Source organism: Lytechinus pictus, unplaced genomic scaffold (assembly GCF_037042905.1).
Source record: "Lytechinus pictus isolate F3 Inbred unplaced genomic scaffold, Lp3.0 scaffold_35, whole genome shotgun sequence".
Taxonomy (NCBI): domain Eukaryota; kingdom Metazoa; phylum Echinodermata; class Echinoidea; order Temnopleuroida; family Toxopneustidae; genus Lytechinus; species Lytechinus pictus.
The window spans coordinates 315,553-328,700 of NW_026974155.1; positions in this window are offsets into that span (position 1 = coordinate 315,553).

Genomic DNA, 13,148 nt, shown 5'->3' on the forward strand with positions numbered 1-13,148 from the left:
TGCTCGGCCAGGTTGCGAAAGAGTCTAATATCCGGTCGGGGTGGGTTAGGGGTGGGGTTAGGGGTGGGGTTTGGGGTTGGGGTTTGGGGTTGGGGTTAGGGTTAGGGTTAGGGTAAGGGTTAGGGTTAGGGTTAGGGTTAATATCCGCTCGGGGTGGATCTTCGTTATTTCCCTTATATTGACCCATTTGCATATCTAGAACACCCCTGGGAGCGAAGAGGGTTCGTTTTGGGGGTTTTCGGGCTCAATATGGTAAATTCTTATTTTACTCAATTTTGGCCAATTCGGCCAGGTCGTGAAAAGCCTAATATCCGCTCGGGGAGGATCTTCTTTATTTCCCGTATATTGACCCATTTGGATGCTAGAACACCCTTCGGAGCGAAGAGGGCTGGTTTGGGGGGTTTTATGGCTCATTTTCGTAAATTCCTATTTTGCTCGGCCAGCTCGCGAAAGAGTCTAATATCCGGTCGGGGTGGGTTAGGGGTGAGGTTAGGGGTGTGGTTTGGGGTTGGGGTTGGGGTTTGGGGTTGGGGTTGGGGTTAGGGTTAGCGTTAGGGTAAGGGTTAGGGTTAGGGTTAGGGTTAATATCCGCTCGGGATGGATCTTCGTTATTTCCCTTATATTGACCCATTTGCATGCTAGAACACCCCTGGGAGCGAAGAGGGTTCGTTTTGGGGGTTTTCGGGCTCAATATGGTAAATTCTTATTTTACTCAATTTTGGCAAATTCGGCCAAAAGCCTAATATCCGCTCGGGGTGGATCTTCTTTATTTCCCGTATATTGACCCATTTGGATGCTAGAACACCCTTCGGAGCGAAGAGGGCTGGTTTGGGGGGTTTTATGGCTCATTTTGGTAAATTCCTTATTTTGCTCGGCCAGGTCGCGAAAGAGTCTAATATCCGGTCGGGGTGGGATAGGGGTGAGGTTAGGGGTGTGGTTTGGGGTTGGGGTTGGGGTTTGGGGTTGGGGTTAGGGTTAGGGTAAATATCCGCTCGGGGTGGATCTTCGTTATTTCCCTTATATTGACCCATTTGCATGCTAGAACACCCCTGGGAGCGAAGAGGGTTCGTTTTGGGGGTTTTCGGGCTCAATATGGTAAATTCTTATTTTACTCAATTTTGGCCAATTCGGCCAAAAGCCTAATATCCGCTCGGGGAGGATCTTCTTTATTTCCCGTATATTCACCCATTTGGATGCTAGAACACCCCTTGGAGCGAAGAAGGCTGGTTTGGGGGGTTTACGGGCTCAATTTGGTAAATTCCTTTTTTGCTCGGCCAGGTCGCGAAAGAGTCTAATATCCGGTTGGGGTGGGTTAGGGATGGGGTTAGGGGTGGGGTTGGGGTTAGGTTTAGGGTTAATATCCGCTCGGGGTGAATCTTCGTTATTTCCCTTATTTTGACCCATTTGCATGCTAGAACACCCCTGGGAGCGAAGAGGATTCGTTTTGGGGGTTTTCGGGCTCAATATGGTAAATTCTTATTTTACTCAATTTTGGCCAATTCGGCCAAAAGCCTAATATCCGCTCGGGGAGGATCTTCTTTATTTCCCGTATATTGACCCATTTGGATGCTAGAACACCCTTCGGAGCGAAGAGGGCTGGTTTGGGGGGTTTTATGGCTCATTTTCGTAAATTCCTATTTTGCTCGGCCAGCTCGCGAAAGAGTCTAATATCCGGTCGGGGTGGGTTAGGGGAGGGTTTAGGGGTGGGGTTTGGGGTTGGGGTTAGGGTAAGGGTTAGGGTTAGGGTTAATATCCGCTCGGGATGGATCTTCGTTATTTCCCTTATTTTGACCCATTTGCATGCTAGAACACCCCTGGGAGCGAAGAGGGTTCGTTTTGGGGGTTTTCGGGCTCAATATGGTAAATTCTTATTTTACTCAATTTTGGCCAATTCGGCCAAAAGCCTAATATCCGCTCGGGGAGGATCTTCTTTATTTCCCGTATATTGACCCATTTGGATGCTAGAACACCCTTCGGAGCGAAGAGGGCTGGTTTGGGGGGTTTTATGGCTCATTTTGGTAAATTCCTATTTTGCTCGGCCAGGTCGCGAAAGAGTCTAATATCCGGTCTGGGTGGGTTAGGGGTGAGGTTAGGGGTGTGGTTTGGGGTTGGGGTTGGGGTTGGGGTTTGGGGTTGGGGTTGGGGTTAAGGTTAGGGTTAGGGTTAGGGTTAGGGTTAGGGTTAGGGTTAATATCCGCTCGGGGTGGATCTTCGTTATTTCCCGTATATTGACCCATTTGGATGCTAGAACACCCTTTGGAGCGAAGAGGGCTGGTTTGGGGGGTTTTATGGCTCATTTTGGTAAATTCCTATTTTGCTCGGCCAGGTCGCGAAAGAGCCTAAAATCCGGTCGGGGTGGGTTAGGGGTAGGGTAGGGTTAGGGCTGGGGTTGGGGTTTGGGGTTGGGGTTAGGGTTAATATCCGTTCGGGGTGGATCTTCGTTATTTCCCGTATATTGACCCATTTGCATGCTAGAACACCCCTCGGAACGAAGAGGGATGGTTTGAGGGGTTTTCGGGCTCAATTTATTAAATTCCTATTTTGCTCAATTTTGGCCAATCCGGCCAGGTCGCTAAGAGCCTAATATCCGCTCGGGGAGGATCTTCATTATTTCCCGTGTATTGACCCATTTGCATGCCAGAACACCCCTCGGAACGAAGAGGGCTGGTTTGGGGGGTTTACGGGCTCAATTTGGTAAATTCCTTTTTTGCTCGGCCATGTCGCGAAAGAGTCTAATATCCGGTCGGGGTGGGTTAGGGGAGGGTTTAGGGGTGGGGTTTGGGGTTGGGGTTTGGGGTTGTGGTTGGGGTTAGGGTTAGGGTAAGGGTTAGGGTTAGGGTTAGGGTTAATATCCGCTCGGGGTGGATCTTCGGGCTCAATATGGTAAATTCTTATTTTACTCAATTTTGGCCAATTCGGCCAAAAGCCTAATATCCGCTCGGGGTGGATCTTCTTTATTTCCCTTATTTTGACCCATTTGCATGCTAGAACACCCCTGGGAGCGAAGAGGGATCGTTTTGGGGGTTTTCGGGCTCAATATGGTAAATTCCTATTTTGCTCAATTTTAGCCAATTAGGCCAGGTCGCGAAGAGCCTAATATCCGCTCGGGGAGGATCTTCATTATTTCCCATGTATTGACCCATTTCCATGCCAGAACACCCCTCGGAACGAAGAGGGCTGGTTTTGGGGGTTTTGGGGCTCAATTTGGTAAATTCCTTTTTTGCTCAATTTTGGCCAATTCGGCCAGGTCGCTAAGAGCATAATATCTGCTCGGGGAGGATCTTCATTATTTCCCGTGTATTGACCCATTTGGATGCCAGAACACCCCTCGGAACGAAGAGGGCTGGTTTGGGGGGTTTACGGGCTCAATTTGGTAAATTCCTTTTTTGCTCGGCCAGGTTGCGAAAGAGTCTAATATCCGGTCGGGGTGGGTTAGGGGTGGGGTTAGGGGTGGGGTTTGGGGTTGGGGTTTGGGGTTGGGGTTGGGGTTAGGGTAAGGGTTAGGGTTAGGGTTAGGGTTAATATCCGCTCGGGGTGGATCTTCGTTATTTCCCTTATATTGACCCATTTGCATATCTAGAACACCCCTGGGAGCGAAGAGGGTTCGTTTTGGGGGTTTTCGGGCTCAATATGGTAAATTCTTATTTTACTCAATTTTGGCCAATTCGGCCAGGTCGTGAAAAGCCTAATATCCGCTCGGGGAGGATCTTCTTTACTTCCCGTATATTGACCCATTTGGATGCTAGAACACCACTCGGAGCGAAGAGGGCTGGTTTGGGGGGTTTTTGGGCTCAATTTGGTAAATTCCTTTCTTTGCTCAATTTCGGCCAATTCGGACATGTCGCTAAGAGCCTAATATCCGCTCGGGGAGGATCTTCATTATTTCCCGTGTATTGACCCATTTGCATGCCAGAACACCCTTCGGAACGAAGAGGGATGGTTTGGGGGGTTTTCGGGCTCAATTTGGTAAATTCCTTTTTTGCTCGGCCAGGTCGCGAAAGAGTCTAATATCCGGTCGGGGCGGGTTAGGGGTGGGGTTAGGGGTGGGGTTGGGGTTAGGGTTAGGGTTAATATCCGCTCGGGGTGGATCTTCGTTATTTCCCTTATATTGACCCATTTGCATGCCAGAACACCCCTCGGAACGAAGAGGGATGGTTTGAAGGGTTTTCGGGCTCGATTTATTAAATTCCTATTTTGCTCAATTTTGGCCAATCCGGCCAGGTCGCGAAAGAGTCTAATATCCGGTCGGGGTGGGTTAGGGGTGAGGTTAGGGGTGTGGTTTGGGGTTGGGTTTGGGGTTGGGGTTGGGGTTGGGGTTAGGGTTAATATCCGCTCGGGGTGGACCTTCGTTATTTCCCGTATATTGACCCATTTGCATGCTAGAACACCCCTCGGAACGAAGAGGGATGGTTTGAGGGGTTTTCGGGCTCGATTTATTAAATTCCTATTTTGCTCAATTTTGGCCAATCCGGCCAGGTCGCGAAAGAGTCTAATATCCGGTCAGGGTGGGTTAGGGGTGAGGTTAGGGGTGTGGTTTGGGGTTGGGTTTGGGGTTGGGGTTGGGGTTAGGGTTAGGGTAAGGGTTAGGGTTAGGGTTAATATCCGCTCGGGGTGGATCTTCGTTATTTCCCTTATATCGACCCATTTGCATGCTAGAACACCCCTGGGAGCGAAGAGGGTTCGTTTTGGGGGTTTTCGGGCTCAATATGGTAAATTCTTATTTTACTCAATTTTGGCCAATTCGGCCAAAAGCCTAATATCCGCTCGGGGTGGATCTTCTTTATTTCCCGTATATTCACCCATTTGGATGCTAGAACACCCCTCAAAACGAAGAGGAATGGTTTAAGGGGGTTTTCGGGCTCAATTTATTAAATTCCTATATTGCTCAATTTTGGCCAATCCGGCCAGGTTGCGAAGAGCCTAATATCCGCTCGTGGAGGATCTTCTTTATTTCCCGTATATTTACCCATTTGGATGCTAGAACACCACTCGGAACGAAGAGGGCTGGTTTGGGGGGTTTACGGGCTCAATTTGGTAAATTCCTTTTTTGCTCGGCCAGGTCGCTAAAGAGTCTAATATCCGGTTGGGGTTGGTTAGGGGTGGGGTTAGGGGTGGGGTTGGGGTTAGGGTTAGGGTTAATATCCGCTCGGGGTGAATCTTCGTTATTTCCCTTTTATTGACCCATTTGCATGCTAGAACACCCCTGGGAGCGAAGAGGGTTCGTTTTGGGGGTTTTCGGGCTCAATATGGTAAATTCTTATTTTACTCAATTTTGGCCAATTCGGCCAAAAGCCTAATATCCGCTCGGGGTGGATCTTCTTTATTTCCCGTATATTCACCCATTTGGATGCTAGAACACCCTTCGGAGCGAAGAGGGCTGGTTTGGGGGGTTTTATGGCTCATTTTGGTAAATTCCTTATTTTGCTCGGCCAGGTCGCGAAAGAGTCTAATATCCGGTCGGGGTGGGATAGGGGTGAGGTTAGGGGTGTGGTTTGGGGTTGGGGTTGGGGTTTGGGGTTGGGGTCAGGGTTAGGGTTAGGGTAAGGGTTAGGGTTAGGGTTAGGGTAAATATCCGCTCGGGGTGGATCTTCGTTATTTCCCTTATATTGACCCATTTGGATGCCAGAACACCCCTCGGAACGAAGAGGGCTGGTTTGGGGGGTTTACGGGCTCAATTTGGTAAATTCCTTTTTTGCTCGGCCAGGTTGCGAAAGAGTCTAATATCCGGTCGGGGTGGGTTAGGGGTGGGGTTAGGGGTGGGGTTTGGGGTTGGGGTTTGGGGTTGGGGTTGGGGTTGGGGTTAGGGTTAGGGTAAGGGTTAGGGTTAGGGTTAGGGTTAATATCCGCTCGGGGTGGATCTTCGTTATTTCCCTTATATTGACCCATTTGCATATCTAGAACACCCCTGGGAGCGAAGAGGGTTCGTTTTGGGGGTTTTCGGGCTCAATATGGTAAATTCTTATTTTACTCAATTTTGGCCAATTCGGCCAGGTCGTGAAAAGCCTAATATCCGCTCGGGGAGGATCTTCTTTATTTCCCGTATATTGACCCATTTGGATGCTAGAACACCACTCGGAGCGAAGAGGGCTGGTTTGGGGGGTTTTTGGGCTCAATTTGGTAAATTCCTTTCTTTGCTCAATTTCGGCCAATTCGGACATGTCGCTAAGAGCCTAATATCCGCTCGGGGAGGATCTTCATTATTTCCCGTGTATTGACCCATTTGCATGCCAGAACACCCTTCGGAACGAAGAGGGATGGTTTGGGGGGTTTTCGGGCTCAATTTGGTAAATTCCTTTTTTGCTCGGCCAGGTCGCGAAAGAGTCTAATATCCGGTCGGGGCGGGTTAGGGGTGGGGTTAGGGGTGGGGTTGGGGTTAGGGTTAGGGTTAATATCCGCTCGGGGTGGATCTTCGTTATTTCCCTTATATTGACCCATTTGCATGGTAGAACACCCCTGGGAGCGAAGAGGGTTCGTTTTGGGGGTTTTCGGGCTCAATATGGTAAATTCTTATTTTACTCAATTTTGGCCAATTCGGCCAAAAGCCTAATATTCGCTCGGGATGGATCTTCTTTTTTTCCCGTATATTGACCCATTTGCATGCCAGAACACCCCTCGGAACGAAGAGGGATGGTTTGAGGGGTTTTCGGGCTCGATTTATTAAATTCCTATTTTGCTCAATTTTGGCCAATCCGGCCAGGTCGCGAAAGAGTCTAATATCCGGTCGGGGTGGGTTAGGGGTGAGGTTAGGGGTGTGGTTTGGGGTTGGGTTTGGGGTTGGGGTTGGGGTTGGGGTTAGGGTTAATATCCGCTCGGGGTGGACCTTCGTTATTTCCCGTATATTGACCCATTTGCATGCTAGAACACCCCTCGGAACGAAGAGGGATGGTTTGAGGGGTTTTCGGGCTCGATTTATTAAATTCCTATTTTGCTCAATTTTGGCCAATCCGGCCAGGTCGCGAAAGAGTCTAATATCCGGTCAGGGTGGGTTAGGGGTGAGGTTAGGGGTGTGGTTTGGGGTTGGGTTTGGGGTTGGGGTTGGGGTTAGGGTTAGGGTAAGGGTTAGGGTTAGGGTTAGGGTTAATATCCGCTCGGGGTGGATCTTCGTTATTTCCCTTATATCGACCCATTTGCATGCTAGAACACCCCTGGGAGCGAAGAGGGTTCGTTTTGGGGGTTTTCGGGCTCAATATGGTAAATTCTTATTTTACTCAATTTTGGCCAATTCGGCCAAAAGCCTAATATCCGCTCGGGGTGGATCTTCTTTATTTCCCGTATATTCACCCATTTGGATGCTAGAACACCCCTCAAAACGAAGAGGAATGGTTTAAGGGGGTTTTCGGGCTCAATTTATTAAATTCCTATATTGCTCAATTTTGGCCAATCCGGCCAGGTTGCGAAGAGCCTAATATCCGCTCGTGGAGGATCTTCTTTATTTCCCGTATATTTACCCATTTGGATGCTAGAACACCACTCGGAACGAAGAGGGCTGGTTTGGGGGGTTTACGGGCTCAATTTGGTAAATTCCTTTTTTGCTCGGCCAGGTCGCTAAAGTGTCTAATATCCGGTTGGGGTTGGTTAGGGGTGGGGTTAGGGGTGGGGTTGGGGTTAGGGTTAGGGTTAATATCCGCTCGGGGTGAATCTTCGTTATTTCCCTTTTATTGACCCATTTGCATGCTAGAACACCCCTGGGAGCGAAGAGGGTTCGTTTTGGGGGTTTTCGGGCTCAATATGGTAAATTCTTATTTTACTCAATTTTGGCCAATTCGGCCAAAAGCCTAATATCCGCTCGGGGTGGATCTTCTTTATTTCCCGTATATTCACCCATTTGGATGCTAGAACACCCTTCGGAGCGAAGAGGGCTGGTTTGGGGGGTTTTATGGCTCATTTTGGTAAATTCCTTATTTTGCTCGGCCAGGTCGCGAAAGAGTCTAATATCCGGTCGGGGTGGGATAGGGGTGAGGTTAGGGGTGTGGTTTGGGGTTGGGGTTGGGGTTTGGGGTTGGGGTCAGGGTTAGGGTTAGGGTAAGGGTTAGGGTTAGGGTTAGGGTAAATATCCGCTCGGGGTGGATCTTCGTTATTTCCCTTATATTAACCCATTTGCATGCTAGAACACCCCTGGGAGCGAAGAGGGTTCGTTTTGGGGGTTTTCGGGCTCAATATGGTAAATTCTTATTTTACTCAATTTTGGCTAATTCAGCCAAAAGCCTAATATCTGCTCGGGGTGGATCTTCTTTATTTCCCGTATATTCACCCATTTGGATGCTAGAACACCCCTCGGAACGAAGAGGGCTGGTTTGGGGGGTTTCTGGGCTCAATTTGGCAAATTCCTTTTTTGCTCAATTTCGGCCAATTCGGCCAGGTCGCTAAGAGCCTAATATCCGCTTGGGGAGGATTTTCATTATTTCCCGTGTATTGACCCATTTGCATGCCAGAACACCCCTCGGAACGAAGAGGGATGGTTTGGGGGGTTTTCGGGCTCAATTTGGTAAATTCCATTTTTGCTCGGCCAGGTCGCGAAAGAGCCTAATATCCGGTCGGGGTGGTTAGGGGTAGGGTAGGGTTAGGGCTGGGGTTGGGGTTTGGGGTTGGGGTTAGGGTTAATATCCGCTCGGGGTGGATCTTCTTTATTTTCCGTATATTCACCCATTTGCATGCTAGAACACCCCTCGGAACGAAGAGGGCTGGTTTGGGGGGTTTTTGAGCTCAATTTGGTAAATTCCTTTTTTGCTCGGCCAGGTCGCGAAAGAGTCTAATATCCGGTCGGGGTGGGTTAGGGGTGGGGTTAGGGGTGGGGTTTGGGGTTTGGGGTTGGGGTTTGGGGTTGGGGTTTGGGGTTGGGGTTGGGGTTAGGGTTAGGGTTAGGGTAAGGGTTAGGGTTAGGGTTAGGGTTAATATCCGCTCGGGGAGGATCTTCGTTATTTCCCTTATATTGACCCATTTGCATGCTAGAACACCCCTGGGAGCGAAGAGGGTTCGTTTTGGGGGTTTTCGGGCTCAATATGGTAAATTCTTATTTTACTCAATTTTGGCCAATTCGACCAAAAGCCTAATATCCGCTCGGGGTGGATCTTCTTTATTTCCCGTATATTGACCCATTTGGATGCTAGAACACCCTTCGGAGCGAAGAGGGCTGGTTGAGCCCGAAAACCCCCCAAACCATCCCTCTTCCGAGCGGATATTAACCCTAACCCCAACCCCAACCCCAAACCCCAACCCCAGCCCTAACCCTACCCTACCCCTAACCCAACCCGACCGGATATTAGGCTCTTTCGCGACCTGGCCGAGCAAAATAGGAATTTACCAAAATGAGCCATAAAACCCCCCAAACAGCCTTCTTCGCTCCAAGGGGTGTTCTAGCATCCAAATGGGTGAATATACGGGAAATAAAGAAGATCCACCCCGAGCGGATATTAGGCTTTTGGCCGAATTGGCCAAAATTGAGTAAAATAAGAATTTACCATATTGAGCCCGAAAACCCCCAAAACGAACCCTCTTCGCTCCCAGGGGTGTTCTAGCATGCAAATGGGTCAATATAAGGGAAATAACGAAGATCCTCCCCGAGCGGATATTAACCCTAACCCTAACCCTAACCCTTACCCTAACCCTAACCCCAACCCCTACCCCAACCCCAAACCCCAACCCCAAACCCCAACCCCAAACCCCAAACCCCACCCCTAACCCCACCCCTAACCCACCCCGACCGGATATTAGACTCTTTCGCGACCGAATTGGCCAAAATTGAGTAAAATAAGAATTTACCATATTGAGCCCGAAAACCCCCAAAACGAACCCTCTTCGCTCCCAGGGGTGTTCTAGCATGCAAATGGGTCAATATAAGGGAAATAACGAAGATTCACCCCGAGCGGATATTAACCCTAACCCTAACCCCAACCCCACCCCTAACCCACCCCAACCGGATATTAGACTCTTTCGCGACCTGGCCGAGCAAAAAAGGAATTTACCAAATTGAGCCCGTAAACCCCCCCCCCCCCCAAACCAGCCCTCTTCGTTCCGAGGGGTGTTCTGGCATGCAAATGGGTCAATACACGGGAAATAACGAAGATCCTCCCCGAGCGGATATTAGGCTCTTAGCGACCTGGCCGGATTGGCCAAAATTGAGCAAAATAGAAATTTAATAAATTGAGCCCGAAAACCCCTCAAACCATCCCTTTTCGTTCCGAGGGGTGTTCTAGCATGCAAATGGGTCAATATACGGGAAATAACGAAGATCCACCCCGAGCGGATATTAGGCTTTTGGCCGAATTGGCCAAAATTGAGTAAAATAAGAATTTACCATATTGAGCCCGAAAACCCCCAAGACGAACCCTCTTCGCTCCCAGGGGTGTTCTAGCATGCAAATGGGTCAATATAAGGGAAATAACGAAGATTCACCCCGAGCGGATATTAACCCTAACCCTAACCCCAACCCCACCCCTAACCCACCCCAACCGGATATTAGACTCTTTCGCGACCTGGCCGAGCAAAAAAGGAATTTACCAAATTGAGCCCGTAAACATCCCAAACCAGCCCTCTTCGTTCCGAGGGGTGTTTTGGCATGCAAATGGGTCAATACACGGGAAATAATGAAGATCCTCCCCGAGCGGATATTAGGCTCTTAGCGACCTGGCCGGATTGGCCAAAATTGAGCAAAATGGGAATTTACCAAATTGAGCCCGAAAACCCCCCAAACCATCCCTCTTTGTTCCGAGGGGTGTTCTGGCATGCAAATGGGTCAATACACAGGAAATAATGAAGATCCTCCCCGAGCAGATATAAGGCTCTTAGCGACCTGGCCGAATTGGCCGAAATTAAGCAAAAAAGGAATTTACCAAATTGAGCCCAAAACCCCCAAAACCAGCCCTCTTCGCTCCAAGGGGTGTTCTAGCATCCAAATGGGTCAATACACAGGAAATAATGAAGATCCTCCCCGAGCAGATATTAGGCTCTTCGCGACCTGGCCTAATTGGCTAAAATTGAGCAAAATAGGAATTTACCAAATTGAGCCATAAAAACCCCCAAACCAGCCCTCTTCGTTCCGAGGGGTGTTCTAGCATCCAAATGGGTGAATATACGGGAAATAAAGAAGATCCACCCCGAGCGGATATTAGGCTTTTGGCCGAATTGGCCAAAATTGAGTAAAATAAGAATTTACCATATTGAGCCCGAAAACCCCCAAAACGAACCCTCTTCGCTCGCAGGGGTGTTCTAGCATGCAAATGGGTCAATATAAGGGAAATAACGAAGATCCACCCCGAGCGGATATTAACCCTAACCCTAACCCTAACCCTTACCCTAACCCTAACCTTAACCCAAACCCCGAACCCAACCCCAAACCACACCCCTAACCTCATCCCTAACCCACCCCGACCGGATATAAGACTCTTTCGCGACCTGGCCGAGCAAGAAAATGAATTTACCAAATTGAGCCCGTAAACCCCCCAAACCAGCCCTCTTCGTTCCGAGGGGTGTTCTGGCATGCAAATGGGTCAATACACGGGAAATAATGAAGATCCTCCCCGAGCGGATATTAGGCTCTTAGCGACCTGGCCGGATTGGCCAAATTTGAGCAAAATAGGAATTTATTAAATTGAGCCCGAAAACCCCTCAAACCATCCCTCTTCGTTCCGAGGGGTGTTCTAGCATGCAAATGGGTCAATATACGGGAAATAACGAAGATCCACCCCGAGCGGATATTAACCCTAACCCCAACCCCAAACCCCAACCCCAGCCCTAACCCTACCCTACCCCTAACCCACCCCGACCGGATATTAGGCTCTTTCGCGACCTGGCCGAGCAAAAATGGAATTTACAAAATTGAGCCCGAAAACCCCCCAAACCAGCCCTCTTCATTCCGAGGGGTGTTCTGGCATGCAAATGGGTCAATACACGGGAAATAATGAAGATCCTCCCCGATCGGATATTAGGGTCTTAGCGACCTGGCTGAATTGGCCAAAATTTAGCAAAATAGGAATTTACCAAAATGAGCCATAAAACCCCCCAAAACGAACGCTCGTTGCTCCGAGTGGTGTTCTAGCATCCAAATGGGTCAATATACGGGAAATAAAGAAGATCCTCCCCGAGCGGATATTAACCCTAACCCTAACCCTAACCCTTAACCTAAATCTAACCCCAACCCCAACCCCAAACTCCAACCCCAAACCCCACCCCTAACCCCTCCCCTAACCCACCCCGACCGGATATTAGACTCTTTCGCGACCTGGCCGAGCAAAATAGTAATTTACCAAAATGAGCCATAAAACCCCCCAAACCAGCCTTCTTCGCTCCGAAGGGTGTTCTAGCATCCAAATGGGTCAATATACGGGAAAAAAAGAAGATCCATCCCGAACGGATATTAGGCTTTTGGCCGAATTGGCCAAAATTGAGTAAAATAAGAATATTGAACCCGAAAACCCCCAAAACGAACCCTCTTTGCTCCCAGGGGTGTCCTAGCATGCAAATGGGTCAATATAAGGGAAATAACGAAGATCCACCCCGAGCGGATATTAACCCTAACCCTAACCCTAACCCTTACCCTAACCCTAACCCTAACCCCAACCCCACCCCTAATCCCACCCCTAACCCGCCCCGACCGGATATTAGACTCTTTCGCGACCTGGCCGAGCAAAAAAGGAATTTACCAAATTGAGCCCGTAAACCCCCCAAACCAGCCCTCTTCGTTCCGAGGGGTGTTTTGGCTTGCAAATGGGTCAATACACGGGAAATAATGAAGATCCTCCCCGAGCGGATATTAGGCTCTTAGCGACCTGGCCGGATTGGCCAAAATTGAGCAAAATAGGAATTTACCAAATTGAGCCCGAAAACCCCCCAAACCATCCCTCTTCGTTCCGAGGGGTGTTTTGGCATGGAAATGGGTCAATACACGGGAAATAATGAAGATCCTCCCCGAGCGGATATTAGGCTCTTAGCGACCTGGCCGGATTGGCCAAAATTGAGCAAAATAGGAATTTACCAAATTGAGCCCGAAAACCCCCCAAACCATCCCTCTTCGTTCCGAGGGGTGTTCTGGCATGCAAATGGGTCAATACACGGGAAATAATGAAGATCCTCCCCGAGCGGATATTAGGCTCTTAGCGACCTGGCCGGATTGGCCAAAATTGAGCAAAATAGGAATTTACCAAATTGAGCCC